This window comes from Haemaphysalis longicornis, unplaced genomic scaffold, assembly GCF_048455015.1.
Source record: "Haemaphysalis longicornis isolate Haplotype H1 unplaced genomic scaffold, Haemaphysalis longicornis Haplotype H1 scaffold_589, whole genome shotgun sequence".
NCBI classification, from domain to species: Eukaryota; Metazoa; Arthropoda; class Arachnida; order Ixodida; family Ixodidae; genus Haemaphysalis; species Haemaphysalis longicornis.
Window position 1 is genome coordinate 42,502 of NW_027526402.1, and position 11,598 is coordinate 54,099.

An 11,598-nucleotide genomic window follows, 5' to 3' on the forward strand; every position below is an offset into this window, starting at 1 on the left:
GAAAGAGAACAAAGAACGGAGCGGGAAGCACAGAGCATGGCGAGAAGTTGGGGAGGGAAGTCGTCGACTGCCAAGAGCATTGGAACCTTCTTCTTCGATTATGATAAAAGTGAGAAACTCTATGATTATGATATGTTTCACTAGATGGCACAGTGCCTCGCCTCACATATCATCCTCATTGAACAGAGCGCCCACGCCCGGCAGCAGTGTTCTTGTCGCAGAACCGGCGCTGCCATGCAGGTCATGGGTTGTTGACATGGGGTTTGAGCTAGTATACCGGAGCATAAATGTAAGGTTTCTAAAAATGGTCAAGGTTCACTTTCGTGGTCGTGCCATCCAATTTTTAGCAAAAATGTGATCGTATCAAATGCACGAAAATGCATTATTTCTAAGGGATTTTGGCTTGGAATGAAAAGAAAAACGTATTATGCAGAATTGTATCAATGAGATCCCACTGTATAAGGCCTTCCTTCATAATAGTTAAGTTTGCATAATCCATCTAGAAGCACTACGTCCCATCTTTTTCTCTGACCAACACGACTGGAGACACCCACAGACTGGAAGATGGTTCGACTGTATCCTTACTGAGCATTTTTTTTTTACCTTTTGGATGACGAGTCGTTCAGCAAGTGATACGCAATAGGGCCACTTGTACACTGGTGAAGCATCGTTGGTGTTGATATGATGGGTGACTGCAGAAGTTTGGGTTGGTGGATGGTTGTCTAAGTCGAAGATGTCCTTGCAGGAATCCAGAAGACGAGGGAGATCGGCGGTATGATCCGGTGGGAGGTCTGAAGCAGCCACTGCCTTGATTGATGGTGCTTGATGGGACGCCTGCACTGCAGGAGGTAAATCTGCAGGGGTGCTAGCATTCATGCCAGAAAGGGCACAGCATTGCAAGCGAAATCCCCTTGGGAAGGACTTGAGGTGTGAAACTGAAGTTGAAAAACTGAAAGGGAAGGCAGGTTTGGTTCTCTACCACAGTAATGATGATGTGTGGCAGAGTGACGTTTCACAGAAGCAGCGCGTCTGTAATAGGGAAGACCATATAATAACTTGCAAAAGAAAAGCGAACACTGACCAAGAATAAAAATATATTGACGTTTCGGAACCACATACGGGTCCCTTGTTCACTACGTAAGACAAGCCGTCGTCGTCAATATATAGGCAGCACATGACGTCGAGAGCATGCGTAGACGGGAGGCAAAGTCCCATCCGTACGGTTCATTGCGGCTGGCGTTGATTGGATAAAAAGTCACTCTAGCAGACGCCAAGATGATGTGTTCTTTTCCTTAGCTAAAATTACGGTGTTCTCTCAGTCAATCTTGTGGGAATGTTTGTGCGCGTGCTCCGCAATGGCAATGGTATTCGTCATGTGATTATGATTTCTTACATCACGTTGGTGCTCTTTCAGTCGTCCCGGAGCTCGCTGGTCGGTACATGGGCAATGCGCATGCCGTATTTTGAAAAGACGTGCAACAATGCTTCGCTTATTGCTGGGACGTAGGGGATGGCTGCGCGTGCTCGTAATGTCCTGTTGTTGGCCATTCTTGGCTCTAGTACCTTATTCTTGGTTCGGCAAATAAGTCGCTTAGGATAGCCATTGGCGATTACTTCGCGGCGAATCGTTCCTAATTCACGTTTCAGTGCACTGTCATCTGAGCAGATGCGTACGGCGCGCTTTATCAAGGACGACACAACGGATGTCTTGTGGCCGAGAGGGTGGCAAGATTCAAAACTGGAGTAACGACCCGTGTGTGTGCGCTTCCTGTACACTGAGAAGGAGAGAGCGCCCGCATCGCGGCGAACAAGCACATCCAAAAAAGGGAAGCATGTTGCCTTGCTCGAACTCCACGGTGAACAGTATGTGCACATTCTGGGCGTTGAGGCTGTCCAGAAGACATGGGACATCTTGCTTGTTTAAAATACAAAAACAGTCGTCGACATAGCGGCAGAAAAACCTCGGTGCCGGTGTGTAGGTTGCCAATACCTTCCCCTCTAAAGCCTCCAAACTAGATTGGCCGTAGTAACTGATATGGACGCACCCATCGCCGTGCCATGGGTCTGCTGATAGGGGCTTCCCCCGTAAGAGAAATAGGTGTTGCTCAGACAAAACATAAGCAACTCACAGAGCTCGGGGATGTCAAAGGGAGTGCGATCGGGAAGACTAATGTCCGCGTTTAGTGCTTCTTCGCACGTGGCTACTGCCAGATCCACTGGGACACTAGTGAAAAGAGACTTGACGTCGAACGAAACCATGACGTCGTCTTCAGTTAGAGTTACGTCCTTCAGCTTCGAAACAAAAGAGGACGAGTTTCCGACGTGCGTGGGCGTCTTACCGGCTAGAGGGCTCAACACTTGGTGAAGGTAGCCTGATAGTCGGTAGAGCGGTGACCTCAATAAGTCGACGATAGGCCGAAGAGGAACGCCAGGCTTGTGGATTTTAGGCAGACCGTAGATTGCCGGGGCTGAACCGTTCGTGCACAGTAACCTGTAGTAGAGGCCCTTGTGGTGCGGAGGGACTAGCTTGAAAAGCCTGGTTAGCAGTTCTTGAAGCTTGGACTGTAACCTGCTAGTTGGGTCACGGGCTAGAGGAGTGTATGTCTGCTGGTCTTCGAGAAGGGCCAACATCTTCGTGCGGTAGTCACTGCTATCTAGCAAGACCGTGGCATTGCCTTTGTCAGCAGGAAGGATTGCGATACTGCTGTTATTCCGCAGGCTCCTGATGGCTTGCCTCTCCGCTACCGATAAATGCAGTCTTGCACAATGTCTTCGCAAACCAGAGAGCACACCAATAGCACGGGTGCGCGCTTCTTGCCGTACTTTAGAGGGAAGCTGGCCGACCGCGCGTTCGACTGCACAAATCACCTTTCCTGGCTCCGGGGGTGCTTCCGTGTTAAAATTCACACCATGGGACAAAACCTTAGCCTCCTCTTCGTCCGGTGTGTACGGAGATAGGTTGATGACCTCTTGGGTGCATTGTGGCACGTCCGGCCGGAGTGCTTGCAGTTTCCTCTCTTGCGACGTTCTGACGGCCTTCTCCCATGCTAGCGGTGAAGTTTGCGTGCAGCTGCACATCTGGGAAGTCCTCAGGAATAAGATACTCAAGTTGCCGGCGTGCAAAGAAGGTTTGCTTCTCCAAAGCTCGTAGCTTCTGGCGGCACTCAAGGATACGTGCTTGTAGTAGCTTCCGCTCAGCTTGTCGAACAATCTGGTGAGAAATAACTGTGAGAAGCAGGTGGGCTTGATCACAGGGGCATGTATGTTACAGCATTTGACAGCAAATGGACATAATCTGTGGAACGACAACGGTGTTTTTGAGCATTTTTGGCACAAGAAAATTCAAAAGAGAGAAGTCCCGTAGAACAGTCAATGAGAGCGGTTCGAGAAAAAATCGACGCCGAGGATAATGTCATGGGGGCATTTTTCAAGGACGGTGAATAGAACGACACTGTCGTGGTCGGCGATCCATATTCAGGCGGTACGCATTCCGGCAATTGAAAGTGTGCTCTCATTGGCAACTCGAACAAATGTTTGCATGGGTGGCGTCAGAACTTTGCGGAGATGCCAGCGGAGGGTTAAGCTGATTACAGAGATGTGAGCATTTGTGTCAGTGAGAGCCTGGGCTGCAACACCATCAACAGTAACGTCTAGTAAATTGGGCTTAGACTCCTTGGTTAATAGAAGATCTGTCGTCCAGGTCACAGGTGCAGTATTACCTCCTTGAGCTGCATTGATTAGTCTTGTGGTGAGGTGAAGGCTTAGCGTGGCAATGTCGAAAGCTGTAGCGGGCCACATGCCCACCATGACAGCAGTGGAAGCATATTGGCTTGTTTTGAGGAGTACTCCACTCTTCGGAATTTTGTGTCTGAAAATGGCGTGGGGCATATTGGTGGGGACCAGTTAAGACACGAGGAACAGTGAAAGCGTTTTTCGGGTGAGCTACAGAGCAAATGCGTGGAATGGTGTGGCTTGCGAGGTCTTGCTGTATATCGCATGGATTAGGGAGATGGAAGGTGACGTTCATTCACGGGTCGGGGCTAGTAGGGCAGCCGTAGCCGTAGCCTCCAGCTCACGGCGTACTATTTTCATTACGTCGTCGAACAAAGAAGGGCACATTCCAGTAAAGTGGTATACTCGTAATAGGATGTGGGAGCCTTTTCAAGATGTTTAAAAGTCTGCACTCTGTAATGATGCCGTCTGTGGTGGTGCAGTCCTTATAAACAAGCAGGTTGAAAGCGCCATCAGCAATTCCTTTCTGCACATGGCCTACTTTACCAGTTTCTGATGTGTCGGCATCTATCTTGTGACACAGAGCAACGCCATCCTGAATATAGGCAACGGATGACTCCATCGAGGTTTTGGCATGGGAAGAAAGTTCCTTCGCGGCTAGTTGGTGACCAACAAGCTTTCCGAACAGCTCACGTAATGTCAATTTGCAGGTTTCCCAGCTTGTCAGGTCTGCTTCGTGTGTCTCAAACCAACAATAGTCTGGCTGGGCTCTTGAGGTAAAATATTACGTTGGCCAGCCCCAAGGTTGCATCCCATCTGTTATGAGCATAGGTCGGCAAAACAGAAAGAACTCACTCAAACTCAATCACATTTTTTTTTATTTACGCTGTACTCAATCAAACTCAGACTCAAAAAGTTCGTCTGTTCACAAAATCACTCGTACTCACTCATCAAATACTCATTTGTAATCGTACTCACTTGTACTCAAACTCATTTGTCCTCACTATTATCGTACTCAATCTGTACTCATGAGTACTCACTCTGTACTCATGAGTACTCAATCTGTACTCATGAGCACTACTCATGAGTACTACTCATTCTGCACTCGCGAGTACTACTCATTCTGCACTCACGAGTACTACTCATTCTGCACTCATGAGTACTACTCATTCTGCACTCATGAGTACTCAATCAGTACTCATGAGTACTCAATTTGTATTACTCGTGAATAATCAACTTATCTGCACTGAGCTAGGTCGTAGCTCGAATGAAAGAATAAGTAGAAAAAATAAATTGTTTAATTGATTAGAAAAACACGGGTTACATATAAATCAGGACAGAGGAAGAAAACGTCTGTAGAAAAAATAAATTGTTTAATTGATTAGAAAAACACGGGTTACTTATAAATCAGGACAGAGGAAGAAAACGTCTGACGCGGTGCACTGTCGTTGGGCGACTTACTGTGCGAAGGCAAGTACACTGAACATGTGAGAAAGCGAAACGGAATGTAAGCACTCGCGTTGCGCCTGGCGAGTGCTTACATTCACTCCCAACCCTCAGGCCGGGTCGGGCTCAGGGGAGCTCGGGGCTTGTCGGTGCGGCCGTGGCCGTAAACTGCGTTTTAGGGGCGAAGCTCCTTAAGGTGTGGGTCTGTCCATCCTCGACGTATGTATGTAGCCACCTCTAGTTTAGTTCTTGGATTGTTTACTAGATGGCGTGGCTACCTCTAGTTTAGTTCTTGGATTGTTTACTAGATGGCGGTACTTGTATATGATGAAAAGATGCGCTTGGATTGTTTACTAGATGGCGAGGCTACCTCTAGTTTAGTTCTTGGATTGTTTACTAGATGGCGGGGAGCGTTGTAATAAAATTCGTTCGCTGTTGGCGCGCGCTCGGAGTCGCCCGATGGATAAGGCTGCAGATGTGCGAGCCCGCGGGGCAGAAGCGCTCCGTGAAGCTGCGCGACGCCGCCGCCAAGATCCTGCCGTACGAGAGCGGGAGGCCCAAGCGTGTCGTCTGGCTGCGCGACGACGCCGCCAAGATCCCAGCGTTCGAGAACGAGAGGCCCAAGCGTCACGGCAACGGCGCGAGGACCCTGCCGTACGCGAAGCGGCACGGCTGCGGCGCGAAGAGGATCTCCAAAACGTCAGAGAACGGGAAGCGGCGAGAAAGCGCGCGTATCGGCAGGCAGACCCCGATGCAGTGAGAGCTCGTGAGGCGTCTGCAAAACGCATCAGGCGAGCTCAGCCCCAAGGTCCCGACGCGCGGTTTAAGCGAGACTTTCTAGACGTTACGTTCGGACACAGATGTAGTGGGCGAACTTTCACTGAAGAGTCACGGTTTTACCGATGATTTCCCCTCAGGAGCTTCGCCCACTCATCATCATTCACCCCGTGGATATGCTGTGAATTTTTTCTGCGTGTCTTCGGGTGGCACCTTTTGTCATCCGTTTTCGTTTCCGGGCGCGCTGATACGTATCCTAATCGTGCTCTGAATCCGAAATGCGCCTGCCCCCAGGCACAATGAAGCGTTCGCGTAGATTGACGTCCGTTCGTATCCAGATCACTGTCCGCTTGTTCACAGATGCTCGATGCTGGCGTTTGTTTTTTGTTGTTCCAGATACTAGAAACTTCGCTAAGAGGGTGTTCGTCTCGTTGAGTTTCGGTGAATTTGAAATCTGCTTGATTTTATTGTGTGTGTGCCGTGGAATTCACTTCGCCAGACCTGAACTTGACAGTGTTTACGGCGTTGCTTTTGTTGCGCCGCTTCCGTCGGCGATTGTGTTCGTGTAGCTCGTCGCGTGTTTGATGCATGTGGGGGCGTAGACGTCCGGTTTTTCGGGTGGCGAGCTGCGCTGTGTAGGGATGGCATAGTTCGGCGCGTTGAGGACGTTGCTTGAATTGGCGCGTGCGTTGCGTATGGTGCGGGAGCCGTTTGGCTTTTCGTTTAGTGTGCGGTAGCGGGGCGTTTTCGTAGGGTGGCATGGCTGATCGGTCAAAGTCGTTGCGGCTCCGTGCTCGCAGTCGCCGTGGTTGTTTCAGAAGTGAAACCGTTGTGGTGGGGAAGCGGGCGTAGTTCGTGCCGTCCGTTCGGTCCCACATTCCTCGGCGTTGCAAGCGTGACTTCATCGTCAGGGCATTCGATGCTTCGTCTGGATCGGGTTCATTCGTTGCCGTTCTTTCCGTGTCGTCGCTCAAGACCTCGTCTTTTGCCCGTTGTTTCGAGAATGCTATAATCGCAATCTCTCCCATACAAGCAGGATCCGTTAATCGCGAGTCCGCTTGCTCGCGGTTGCGTCGTCTTGTACGAAATGGTGTTGGTCGTGTGAGTCTCGATCGGAGCGCGGGTGCCGGTGATCTTGTTAATTCTGGCTCGGACATGCCGCATGCGCTGGCCGTGTCGTTGCTCGTTGACGGACCTACTTGCACGAGTGTCCTGTCGTTCGTCCGCTGGACTCGGGCGGGAGCAGCGGGTGTCGGAGAGCTCGTACTTTCCGGTAGGGTTGAACCGCGTGCGCTGGGTCTTTTGTTGCTTGTGGCCAGGTGATTTCTGCGGTTGTAACATTCGCTGGCCAAGTACGGATAGCACCTGCAGTGGGAGCGGAGGATGTCGCGAACAGCAGTTTCCTCCGTGTGTGCTGCGGCTTGGTGGCGTTCCGTGCGTTGTGCATTTCGTTCTCCGTGGTCAGCTCCACTGGTTCAAGTTGGATGTCGTTCGTCACTTCTGGTGCGTTTCGTGCGCAGTGCGTCTCGTTTTATCTAGGAAACTCCCCTATAATTGGGGTGTGGTCGTTCGCCACGTATGGTGCATTTCGGGCGCCGTGCGTCTTGCTCGCTTGTCGTGGCCATATCCACTAATCCGGATGCGATGTCGTTGGTTGCGTTGACCCGCGCCGGAACAGCACATGTGGAAAATGTGCGTACCAGCTCCGTTGCGTTCCGTGCTCTCAGAGTTCCGTTCGTGTACGTCTGTAGCGGAAGAGCGGATGCCAGGAACGTGGTGCCTTCTAGCTCGTGCGCGCTGCGTACGTTGCGCGTCTCGTTGCTCGTTGCTGGAATGACCTGCTCGGGGGCGATGTAGCTCGTGGGCGATGTAGCAGAGCAACCTGTGTTCGTGATCTCGCCATAAATGCACTGACCTTCGATGCGTCTCCGTAATCATGGCGATTACCTGGGAAAGGTCCGGTGAGCACGCAATCACAATTTTGCATGCGTCGTCTTGTTCATGTGCATGCCGTGCGGCCGGCTCTCGCCAGTTGTCTCAGAAAATTTTCTCGTTCATCACGCAGCCTTCTGCTCTCAAACAGCCCCGCTTGCAGGGTCCTCTGCCGTTTGTTGTCGGAGGCAGCCTGAAGTAGCGTTGGCACATTCGTTCGTTTGGAAAGATGGCGACGTTCTTCGTTGTCTTCTAGAAGACGCAAGATGATGTCGTTCTTACGGCCAGAGCAGGGTAGCCCTCGTAATCGTAGTGCGCTCACTAACTGCTGTTTCTTCGTAGAGCATAGGACGTAGCGTTCCGTTGAAGGCAGCACTGTGTCGACCACCGCTGGCGTGGAGTGCGTCGGTGCCCCATGTCTGCGTGCTGCACTCTCGTAGTCGTGGTGCGGTCCGTCCAGGTTGTTCGTCCGTTCGTCCTCCCGTGGCCTTAAATCATGATCCTGTCGACGGCAACATCTTAGCTAGGTCGTGGCTCGAATGAAAGGCTAAACAGAAAAAAATAAAATATTTAACTAATTAGAAATACTGAGATTACATATACATCAGGACAGATGAGCCCGAGAAGAAAACGTCTTACACGGTGCATTGTCGTAGGGCGTCCCACTGCGCGAAGGCACGTACACGGGAGAGAGCGAAACGGGACGTACGCACTCCCGTTTTGAATCGCGGGCTGAATCGCGGGGCAGTTGGCCAGTTGTAGAGAGGGTGCATTATGTACATGAAGCTACTTAAGCGACCCCAGTAGCTCCCATGTGTACAGCGGGGCGTGATATTAAGTTGCAATAATGAATTATCTTTATGACAGACAGACAGACTGACAGGCCAACATTGTCGCGCTCAAGTGGCCAAAGGAAGACTATCGTCTTTAAAACCATCTGGAAAGAGACGCTGCCGCCGCTGTTCCGAATTCTGCGAACATTGCGCAACCGTACCCCTCGCAACCGCCGCCAGCCCGCAAAGTAACAGATAAACAGAAAGACGAAAACCGGCTAGCGCGCGAAGAGCCAAAGAGGGAGGCCCCGGCGCGAAAAAGGGACAGGATGGGCACTACGCGTCATTGTGTCTATTTCCGTTAACAGCTAGGCCAAAACCCACACGGGTCTGATCTTACTAATTTTTCTATGCGTGTGTGTGCGATTAACCAGAGCGCCCGACACAAATTTGCTGCACCTGGCGACGCGCCGACGGTGGGCCCGATTCGCGCCTCGGTCAGCTAGCCCGCGGCAGACGTGCCGCAACTGGCGGCACACGGCGCCGCCGAGTCTACTCTCCTCTTCCCATCGAGACGGCCGCACCAAATCATGCTTGGGACGACCGGCCCACAAAAGACACGCAGCGACGAGTAGACTCTGGAGACGGCGCCGCTGAGTCGCCTCCCCTTTCCCATTCGTGGCTCGGCTGATGCAATCACTTCGCCTGCATTCGCCGGATTCAAACTGCGGCCAGTGATAGTCCTGAATGGAAAGATTCGAACTGCACGCGGCTGCGGCGGAACCCCGGGGGTATAAAACCAGCCCTGAAGCAGCGGCTGTGCGGCGGCATTTCATCGGAGGCACTGAGTTGAGAAGTGCCTTTGTGCGAGCCATGTAACGCTCTTGCTACCTTTGTATATATGTATTGTATATGAATGCAGCTTAAAATCACCGTCGGCTCGACAACTTCATCGCTCTCCTCTGCGCCGCGTCGATGGCGGACTGAGCAGGGCAACGTCGCAACATCTATGCATCTGTATTGTTAACCTGTGGCTTTTGTATCTATGTTGTACAACGCGCCCCTTATGTAACACCCCCCTGTGGGGTCTTTAAGGAAATAAAGTGAAGTGAATCGAACAGTGGTGACTGAGCTAGAATGGCCCAGTCCCAACAGTGTGTGCGTGTGTGTTAGGGGGGGGGGGGGCGTGGAGAGGGTATCGGTCGCAGTCGAGGGCCGCAGGGCACCCAGTTGCTGCCGGTACTTGGCAGCCGTTACAGCAGCGTAGAACTGCTCTGCCGTGCTTTGTGTAATCGAGAACAAAGTTTGTAGACGCGTTTTTCGGAGGCGTGATAGCTTGCACTAACGTCACTGTATTGCCGTGTTGGTGGGTTGGTTGCACAGTGGAAATCTGCAGCTCTTATCTCGAGCAACGCGGATGAAGCTGACAGCGATCGATCAAAAAGTGCGGTGACGTCGTTATGTGCAATCCACATCTTTTACGAGACGTTCCAAGATGCGAGCTTAGGCGACAATCGGCGTCTGGCGTTGGCGTTCATCAATTCAAAACAATTCCTTCACGAGGCCTCTCACAGTGCGAGCTTAAACTCGGCGGTATAGTTGCTAGCGAGGGGTGGTCGCCCCGCCTGTAAACAGTAGTGAAGGTAGGGGAATAACAACCACCGAAATTCACCATCATCGTCAGCGCCCTCATTACACGGTGGCATAAACGAGAAGCAGCGAATCGGATTGACACTCGAAAGTAAAGCCATTCGAAAGCAAAACGCTCCTCCAGCGGCAAGATGGCAGAGCTCTTCGACAAAATATGCGAGGCTAAACAAGGCGCCGCACGCGTTGAACTGGATATTATGATGTCCGATTCACAACTCACAAACGTGCTTAGGTGTACTCAGATATTTTATTTCCATTGCTGGGGCAAATTCCACCGCCGCGCCTGCACGCCGTAGTGCACGGTGGGGCTATATGCTCACTTGTAAATGGCACTACACGAGACCATATTACTAGCGAACCTGAGCAAAATATTTCAAAACGGGAACCTAATAAAACCATATGGGCTCACGTACATCAACCAAACTGTCGCTTGAATACGCACAGCGAACGTTACAAACCACATAGTCGGTTTGACGCGAGTTACGTAAATTAACTGCGACTGTTGAAATGAGCGGTTCGGCTCACGAAACGACTACACAGCGTGACATGCGTCTACGGAAACTTCTGAAGACCGAAAAAGGGTCACTTCAGTACGCCTAGTTCGTGCGTTGTTAGCAGCCTCCACCGCCTCTCCCCTAAAACAATTGGAAGGGAGCAAGCGCAATGAAGCCGCCACACGTTCAAAGGCCGCGTCAACAAAAATAACTGCGGCAGTCAAGAAGTCCCATCAGAGAAGAGCAACTGCGACCGCGTTTCCCGCCGGGCCCTCACCCCCTCCTTTTTCCCTCTTCACCGTGACCCCTTTGCGAGCGACCGCCGAAAAACGCTTACAGCGCCAAACAGGGACCGTGAAAGGAGGGAGGTGGAGTTTTCGTTGTCTAATTTTACCATCCTTGACAGTTAAGCTGCACAGCGGCACCGCTAAATGTTTGCCACTCGTACACGCGCGCCCGGACTCGAGCTCGTGATAAAACTTGTTTGCACTACTGTACTCAGGAGTGCATATACTCATGAGTACACAGTACTCATGAGTACACAGTATTCATGAGTATTGTACTCATGAGTGCTGTGTACTCATGAGTACTGTACACTCATGAGTACACAGCACTCATGAGTACTGTGTATTCATGAGTATTGTGTACTCATGAGTACTGTGTACTCATGAGTACTGTGTATTCATGGGTACTCATACTCATTAATACTCAAATTCATGAGTACTCATACTCATGAATACTGTACTCATGAGTACTCATACTCATGAGTAGTGTACTCATGAGTACTGCACTCA